Source organism: Poecile atricapillus, chromosome Z (genome assembly GCF_030490865.1).
Source record: "Poecile atricapillus isolate bPoeAtr1 chromosome Z, bPoeAtr1.hap1, whole genome shotgun sequence".
Lineage (NCBI taxonomy): Eukaryota > Metazoa > Chordata > Aves > Passeriformes > Paridae > Poecile > Poecile atricapillus.
The window spans coordinates 65,478,600-65,488,086 of NC_081289.1; positions in this window are offsets into that span (position 1 = coordinate 65,478,600).

Here is a 9,487-nt window from a genome sequence, read left to right on the forward strand (position 1 = left end):
ACAAATCAGCAAGTCTGGTCATAGTAACAAGTGAAAAACAGCAACTGAACCTTTTCAATGTGCCTGATATTTGGATTAGAGCATTAATTCTGCTAGTTAGCCACAGCAGTGCACTCTTTTAAGATACTTTTCATATTTAGTCAATAATTTTGTGCTATTATATATAGTCACAATGCCTTGATTTGATTTCTTTTAAGACTGCAGTCTTGTTCTATGAGACAGCACTGATTAATTTCAAAAGAACTCATACCAATCAGATCTGCTTGGCTGTGCTACAGAAATCAGAACCTAGAGCACCAGTGAGTACTACCTATGCAGGGTAATATGCGTTATGTATAATTAAAAATGGATAACCACACTGGCTCCATAGCCAGGAAACTTTTCCAAATGCCTTTTCTGTCCCACAAAACCCATCTGTGGGTTTCCAAATTTGCAGTTGAATACTAACAGGGATGCATGAGCAACTCAGTTCTAGTGGAAGAAAAAGAATTAAGCATCTTTTTGACTCCATACCTAGTAATGAAGGTGAATGCTATCCAGCACAGCAGAGGATTCCTTAAGGCATCACTTCTGGACCATAAAACATGTACACAACTAAAACGATGCAGAAACTGGAGAATTAGAAGACCAGGTAGCAGCTCTATTTCATACCTCATAAAAGCATAATATGTTCTAACAAAACCTGCAAAGACCTAATATCTTCCCTCAAGTAAAAACCCAACTTTTTCAGTCTTGTCAACCTCCAACATTTTACACACAACACTAATCTTAGGGGAACAACAAGAGGAATTTAAATTTGAACAATACAGAAGTCAAATGAAAAAGCAAAATATTCAGTTTTATAACTGATGGTCATTCCAAGTGGAAAAATAACCATATTATTTCCCCTTCATTTATTTTAGGAGAAGTATATTACAAACATCGCTTCTGAAGAAGCAAAAAATTAGGACTGACATGACTGAAATATTTCATAGGGAGAGAGTTGGATGCAGGGGAATGACCAACACACAACTCAGAAGGCAAAGCCATTAATACAGCGTACAAGAATCATGTGTCTGGAATTAAAAATATAGCATTTCAGCATGTTTTTTACTGAAGAGAAAAAAAAAAAAATCTGTCAGCTCTCCCTCACGTTTCCAGACACTGAAAAAATATACAATAGAAGATGTTGAGAAACACTGCAGTGCACTGTTGAAATTGCAATGCATGCAGTTTATGATGAAAGTCCCTGCCACATTTATTAGAGGCCACTCAAAAGTCTCACATTTTTCTGCCTTTGCCCTTCACACTGCACTATCACAGGGAAGTGGACAAACAAGTTTACATGTAGACATTACTCCATACAGCTACCGTGCATGTTTTGATGCAGCATTCGGTGCCCAGCACATGCTCCTGAAAGACGTTCCTGCCACCCCCAAGAACTTTTATGTATCTATTTCATTGATTATTCTATCAACTTGTGGGTAGAGACCAGTTAAAGAAAATACAGTTCTAACTTTTCTTACATGCCAGCTAAATAAATAACAGTGCTATCTGCTATTTCAGTGTCTTGAAGTTGTTTTAACACTTCTGAAAGGTTACAGAATGAGAGCAAAACCAGAGAAGCTGTATTTCAGTATTCACAGTGTATTCCTAAGAAGCCAACACACCCTCAGCTTCCATACCCATTTCAACACTTCAACACTTCTCTGGTTCCAAAGCAAAAAAGGAGCCTGGGAATGGAGTAGCTGTACCTACTTTATCTCTCTTCATATGCTTCTCTCCAGTATCACCAGAAGGGTATAGATAACTCCATTTCTGTCCAAGCTATGCAAGCAGAGGGCAGCTTTCACTCTTGGCACAGTATTCAAATATGATGCTTTTATAACCTCCATGAGCTGTCTCACTTCTCCAAAGTGAAAAATGTTATATAAATCAGACAACTGAGAGCTGGGTTACAGCAGAACTTTATCAGTATATATTGTATAGCAATTGTTCGTTGTCAGGTATGACATTCCTACTGAAAGGATTTTTTGAAGTTTAATTTAAGGGTACTATAGCAAATGAGAGGAGTCAAAACACTGAAACCGGAGTCAACTTCCACTGAGAAGGATGGGGCAGACTGGTGGAGCCATGATACACAACGAAAGCAACTACTTTAAAGTCATCAGAATGACGATTCCAAAAAGTTTAGAAGAATTTTTCATGTCTTAATTCTGAAATATAGGAACATCTTTTTCTAGCGTACTGTGTGGAAATTAAGCAGTATTTGTTATTTGTATCTGCAAATACAGGGGGTGAGCAAATAATGATGTGAAACCATGGCCACATATAGGCTACAGATTGCCAACATGTGCAACCAAGTCTTGCTTCCTGAACTAGCTCCTGAAAAGTGTCAATACATTCCTATCCATGTTTAAATTCCACTTTCAGGATCATTTTTTTGTTGCACAGTGATAAATTAACACACAAACAGGATTCAAGCTTAAATACATATTAAAATACCATTCACTATCAAAGTATTGCAAAAGAAGGACACTGTGAGTCTTCATTATGGTAAGACCCAGCAAACTATGCCTGTCTTTTAAATGTCTTACTGAAAACATTTAAGCTCACCAAGTCAATTTTGATTCAACCAGGCTGGAGCAGCCACACAGAAGTTGTGTTTGCAGAGTACAAGGGTGGGGGTCTTCAGCAAAGTTAAACCCAAACCAAACTAGAACAAAACTGACAGCGAGGTCACTGGGTAAGCGTGGAACTCCAAACAGCTCTAGCCAAGAGCACGCTTGATCATAACCTATGTCACAAAGGTCAACTCCATCAGGAGAACCTTCCTTCCCTCCACTAAGGAAAGTGTTTAGTGGAAATTCCATGGATTTTAAAAGAAACATTTCACATTTGTCCCAATACACAAATTGGTATCCAGCTACATTCTGAACAAAGGTACCAACAAGTACTGTGCAGAAAAATCAACACTTGCCTGGTTTTTCCCTCATTTATTAGAAGAAACTCTGTTTCATTCTTAATGCAAAGACAGACACTTTCTTTAGAACTAAACGAAGGGAGGCATCTGACTAATAAACAGACCAGCAAACCAGCAACTCCTTTGTCTCAGCCTACTCTAAGGCCGTGTTCACACCACAGGCCACCAGCAGGTACAGGTGGCACTGACAGGAGGCAGACTGCTCCTATGTTGTGCTCACAAACACACAGGACGAGGTGACTTCCTCTTAGTAACAAGCCAACCGATATTAAGTAGTGACAGCTTTTTTCTCCTAAGTTTCTGTGTATTATGTTAAAATACTAGCAAATTATATTAAAGTATAAATCCAGAAACAACTATGTGAGCTGTTTGCATTTTGAAATTTAATGTGTAAGTTAGAAGTTTCCCTGTTCCTTCATCACTTTAAAGTATCTTGGACAAAAATTTAAGCTTTATTTTACTAGAAGTTTTAGCAGACTAGAATTAAGAATTGTTTACAAAAAGAATCCCCCAGTCTTGCTCAGCTGCATACATCTTCTCCCTACCCTAGGAGAAATAACTTAAGCTGGCAGTAATACACTTGATCAAATTTAAGCCAAAGAAATGGACTTGTGAATCAGTTGTTTTATGAAAGACAAACTATTATTTGGTAGGATTATAGTAACAAGCCACAATTGAGGTTCTGCTAATGCTGCTGTCTGACAAGACCTTTTTCTAAAAAAATAAGGACACAAAACAACCAGTGTTTCTCTTACCTGAGCTGCACCTCTCAAAGAACTAACAGGAAGATTCAAACGGTGAGAGTCATAAACAAGTAGGGGAAAACTTAATTAAAATATTAAGCTAATAAAAAATAACAAGAAAAACAATAAAACCAAACGGCCCTGATTTACAGCTGGAAGCAGCTCATTTCCTCCAGGGGAGTCAGCAGCAGCTGCAATTACCTGCTGCATGGATTTAAGCTGGCTAGGGAGCTACCACTCCCTTCACCTGTTAGCAGCACTCTGCTGCTCCTGGCTAATGCACAGAGCATTAACACCTACAGCTGATCACTGCACATGATTTTCATGCCTTTTTCCACCCAGCACCCGGAGGAACTTAGCTACTGCCAGCAATTAAAGTAGTAACTTTTTAAAAGTAACTTTTGACTTAGGAAGTGCATAAAAAGAGAAGGATAAGCCCAACCAGTGCTCACATTTGCAAGTCAGAGGAACACTCATCTACCCTACCCACTACTTCATAATAAAGATCTGTATTAATTCAGACAATTCAATAGGCCTGACACTAGGGCCATTCTATTTTTCAACAGAAATTTTATACCTAGACATAACTGAGGTATGAAGTAAGTCAGGGCTAGAAATCACACAGATTTTCAAACACTAGTTAAGGAAGACTTAGGTTTCAAACTGCTTTACTTTGTTCTACCCTGATCTAGTGAAAACATCATGTGTCTTTTCTCCAGCCACTGCTGTTTCCAAGTAATCATCCAAATCTGCAAGGTGGTATAATATAGCCACACAGTAAGTTCATGGGGCACTCCTGGAAGATTTTCCTAAGGCACACAGGTCATGGGATTAGAATAATTGTCGAGCATCTGAAAATGTGCTCTCCATCCATACTAAAATCTGGCTTAGTTTATTGAAATGGAAAAAAGGTCCTGGCTGGCTATGCCAGGTTTCCCATGCAGAGTGGTACATTTTCAGATGTCTGGTTATGTAATGGGGAATCTTTCCCATTGGTAAATAATATCTGTACCTTAAATGATAATATCTGTACCTTAACTGAATAAAAGTATATGCAGCAGTAAGCCCCTTCTGGGGGAGTGAGCAGGTTTATGCTGTCTAGTTACACTAGGTCCTTTTTTCATGCTATGAGTTTATCAAGGTTTCACTCTACCTACCTCTGCAGAGGTAGGTTCTTCTTCCTCTCTGCCCACCAGAACACATAGCATGAAGTTACTTATCTTCCTTAAAACTCACATTTACTTTGTAAAAACATTTAAATATGTATTTCTGATGTAGAATATGAAGTTAACTATACTTTCTGATTAGCCTATATTTTATTCCCTAGCTCTTCTGCAAGTAATTTTCTCCCAATCCCATCCTCATCCTGCATTCTTGAAGAAAAAAAAAAAAGAAAAGAAGAAGAAAAGAAAAAACGAAAGGCTTTTTTCAGAGGATCTCTTAACCATGTAGTGGGCAAAGGCATACAGCATACCCTGTGTACTTGGATTTTGTTTTCTTTCTACAAACAAGGAAACACAGCATCAGTCTGATGATTTCCACTTCTTCTGTGAACTTTACATTACTTATAGACTGGAAACCAGAGCATTTAAAAGCATGAGCCATGATGATGAAAATTCTGAAAGTCTAGTCAAAAGAATAATGACCAGGCAAGTTTATTTTTAAAAACCACTAGTTATTTTCAGGTCATTTAATTTTACAACATTACCTATTGCTTTTGGAAAGTATATATAATGTATTTTGATATACAGATTTCAAAACAGGCAGCCCTATTCTCCAAGCTGTCATGGGAGAGGGAGGCACTGCATGTCTACAGCCCCTCAGCTACTGCAGGTCTCAGCTCCAAGCACGGGTGTCTACCTTCACTGACATGTACTTAACACTTTTAAGAGTAATTTTGTCATAAAATGCTACATGGAGACAAGGTTTCATTTAACGACCTCCCCACAAGTAGAGGGTCAGCACTGAGACTGTCCTGTGCCGGGTGTTTTGTGAAAGGAGAGCTGAGTGGGCTTTGCTGAGGCAGCTGTAGCAGGGCCAGTCAACTCAAATTAAAGGCTTTACAGACAGTAACGTGCTTGTATGTGACCAAGTCAGAGACAATGTACAAATCAAAATTAACAGAACTAGTATGACCATGAGATTCAGAAAACAAGTGCAAAGCAGCCTCAGCTTCCTTCTGAGCCACATTTAAGGCCTTTAAATATTTAGCACTATATGGAGGCTAGCTTTGGAGCAAGCTGCAGGCCCCATGGCCTGCCAGCCCTGCCTGAGAAGCTAGCCTGGGAAATTCATGGGAGGATTCAAAACAATCCTCAAAGTCAGAAAACAGCCTGCAGGTGCTGTTTGTCTGTTCCCGTGTTTTCCTTGCAGGAGAGGGTCAGGGGGTCAGGGTCAGGGTCAGTGAACCCCACTGACCAATGATGGTAATGTAGCACTTTACTAACCAATAAGAGTTTCCTTTCTGTACTTTCCACAAACTAGTCTATATAACATGACTGAAGCAATAAACTAGAGATTCTCTCCTGTTCTGACTCCCTTGAGAGTCCGTGTCATTCTTTCCGCCGTTCCTAATTAGAACGACATCTGGTGACCCCGCGTGATGATGGACCGACCCTCCAAGGTCTGGTAACCCGACGTGATGTGCAGCCGACCCCCGAGGTCAGAAAGCAACCTACGTGAAGACATCTGCTAATCCCCTGAGAGTAAGCAGCGAGCGAGGACAAAGCCAGCCCTTCCCCCTAGAGGGGTAAGTGGAATTCTCCCGGGCTTTCCTAGAGGAAGCTGGTTTCTAACCAACAGGATAGTGGAGCCTGCCAGAGAGTGGGCTTGGAACGGCCTATCTTGGTGAAGCAGAGCTTGAAATCCCGGGTCCAAGCCGATAGCGTTTGCGTAATTGCATTCGCAGAGCCGCCAAGATAAAAAAAGTTTTCATAATGGAGAACTGTGATTTAGCTGACGAGCAACTTGTCAGCTTTGCATGGCAAGACGCCTTGCTGAGCATGGGACTCTGTATTCCTGAAGAAGATATACGTGCTTTGTTCCACTGGGTGAAAGTGCAGGAGTTTGCTATTGTAATAAATTATGTGTAAATAAAAATTCGTAAAGATATAAATAAGATGTATATATTGAAATAATAAAAAAAAAAACAAAGATGTGTATGTAAAAAGGAAAAAACCCTCCTTCCAAGCCTGGCCGGGAGTTCTTCTCCGAAAAGCAAAGGATTGCAGCCAACACCCAGATAACGAACATTAACTCGGAAAATAGACAGGATGAGAGCCATCAAAGACAACAAAAGGACTAGCTCGGAGGAGGAACCCAACTCCGGACCTGACCAACGTCCCTGCAGATCTCGGTTGTGAAACAATCAAAGTCGACAAAGACGAGCCTCAGAAAAGTATCCGCCGCTAGTCCTGAATCGCCCACCTGTCAGACCAGTGTTGGAGATACAATCACTGGAAACAAAGGGGGAGACTCCGCCGAGATTTCCATCGGCACCAACCCCGGATCACACCACTTCAGCCTTGATAACCCAAAATTAAAATACATACAGAGTCTCTTTACATATGAGGAGACTCTGTCCGGACACCGGTTAGGTCTATTTTTCCAAGCCAGGAAATCCATTCACCGAACAATCAAGAACACTTGGTGAATGGAGCCTGCTTGGAATTTTAGCCTGAGGACTTAAAAATCCTATAAAACCCCAATCCTGAGAGCGCTCAGACGTGGATTTGGGAACCCTACACCTCGGGTGTAGACCCTGTCCACCCAGCGCTGCGCTGACCATTTTTATTGTGTTTTTTTTCTCTCATTGTCATTCTTTGTTGTTTATTAATAAATTTCTCTTTTTGATTTTATCCCAAATTTGCCTTTGCATTTATAACACTATGACTGTGAATGATGTGTTTAACCTTGAGATTTGGTGGTCAGTGGGGGACCACCTGTGGACTAGGCTGGCTGCGGGAGATACCAGTGCGTGCAGCTTAGCAGCAACTTGGGGAGTGATTTTTAAGGCACTGGAACAGTGCCAGCCTAAAAACAGTGAAACCGAGCTGTGTGGCGGTCCTTCAGCTCTGCCCGGACCCTTAAAAAACTTTAGCAGCGGGCAGGAGCAGTCCGTGAGCCAGAGATCTCCCTCTCCAGAAAAAATTGAGCGCCCGCCATCCGCGGAGCTCGGAGCGCAAGTTTTGCCAGCAGAAAAACAACAAAAGAGCAGAAATCGTGCAGCTCTGCCTTCACCGCACCCGCAGGCGCCGCCATCGCCAGCGCCGCGAGAGCCCCCTCTGCCTGCGCCCCCCGCGGAGCCTCCGCCGCGGGCGGCTGCAGCCGAGCTTCTTTCTTCTGTGCCGCGAGCGAAAACGCAAGCCCAGCGCGTGAGGCCCCGTCGCCGGAGCAGCGCGGCCCGCTGCCGCCGGGGCGCCCGAGCTGCGATCGCCAACCGCCGGCTCCGGAGCACCATGGGCCGCCGCTGTAAACGCGCCGCCACCGCTAGCAAAACTACAGCGGCAGCAGCAGCAGCAGCGGCGAGAAGAAAACGAGAGAGAAAATGGAAAAAAAAGAGAAAAAAACAAGTTCGGAGCGCCGCCGGAGCTGTCCGGGGTGCCCCTGCCCGCGGCCACCGCAGGGGAGCCCGAGCAACCAGTCGGGTCGCGGCCGCCAACCGGCCGCGGAAGCCCTGTAAAAGCCGAGCCCAAGCCTGGATCTGGAGCCGGGGCCAGACCCTTAGCGAGCATCGCCCCCCCCGCACTCATCCAAAGTGCCGGCGGGGAAGCGGCGTGGGGGGAGCAGCGGCCTCGCGCGGGCTGCGCTCGCCCCGCGCGGAGCGAGCCGCGAGAAGCGGCACGGGACCGCGGGGCCCGCACAGACACCTCCGCTGCCCCGCGCTAACTCCGCTCTCAACCGCATTCACTCCGCGCGGCCAGCGCTCACTCCGCGCTCGGTCGCGTTCCCTCCGCTCTCGGTCGCACTCCCCCGCGCGGCCCGCGCATGTCCGAACCGTGCTGCGAGCGCCAAGCCGAGTTCTGCGGCCCCGTGGCCCCCCTCACCCATCCGAGGTGCCAGCAGAAAAGCAGCAGGGGAGGGAAAGAGAGCGGCAAGCCCCCCCCGCCGGGACCTTCCGTGCCGACTCGAGGGGATGCCTCAGATTCAGTGCCGTGTCCGTCGCCTCTGGCGACCCGAACACCAAAGTCCTGCAATCCCTGCGAGACCCAAATTTGCTCACCTTATACCTTTTAAACCTTGTGTTCAAAAGAGCTGACAAACCAGCCGGGAGAAAATAGTAACTTCGAGTTCCCTGAACCTCCCTAAATTCATAAACTACTGTTTTAGCAACCAGAAATCATCCTAAATGAATCTACATCCTATCCAGCCCTAGTGAAATACTGCCACAACCATGTAAACGTTATAAATCCCTCAAAAACCCCTCAATTATATTTGAGGGGAAAATTAAAAAAAAAAGAAAAAAAAAGAAAAAAAAAAGGGGGGGATAAGAAGGGGGGATCAAAGCATCATAAATTGCATTGTGCATTGTTGGTTAATTTGTGAAAAGTTTATAGATTTTGCATAGTAGAATTGAGTAGAGTTTCACTGAGTATAAATCTAAGTGTACTTAATGTGAATTTTATCACTTTAGTGTTCTTTTGATCTTTTCTATCGACATGTTAGGCTGTCAGTTTGAGCAGACTAACAGTGTTTTGTATAGTGTGTGTGTTAATTCACTGAATTAGAAATATTAGACTCAACCGTCAAATCCTTGCAAGGAAAACAATCTTTAAACATCAAA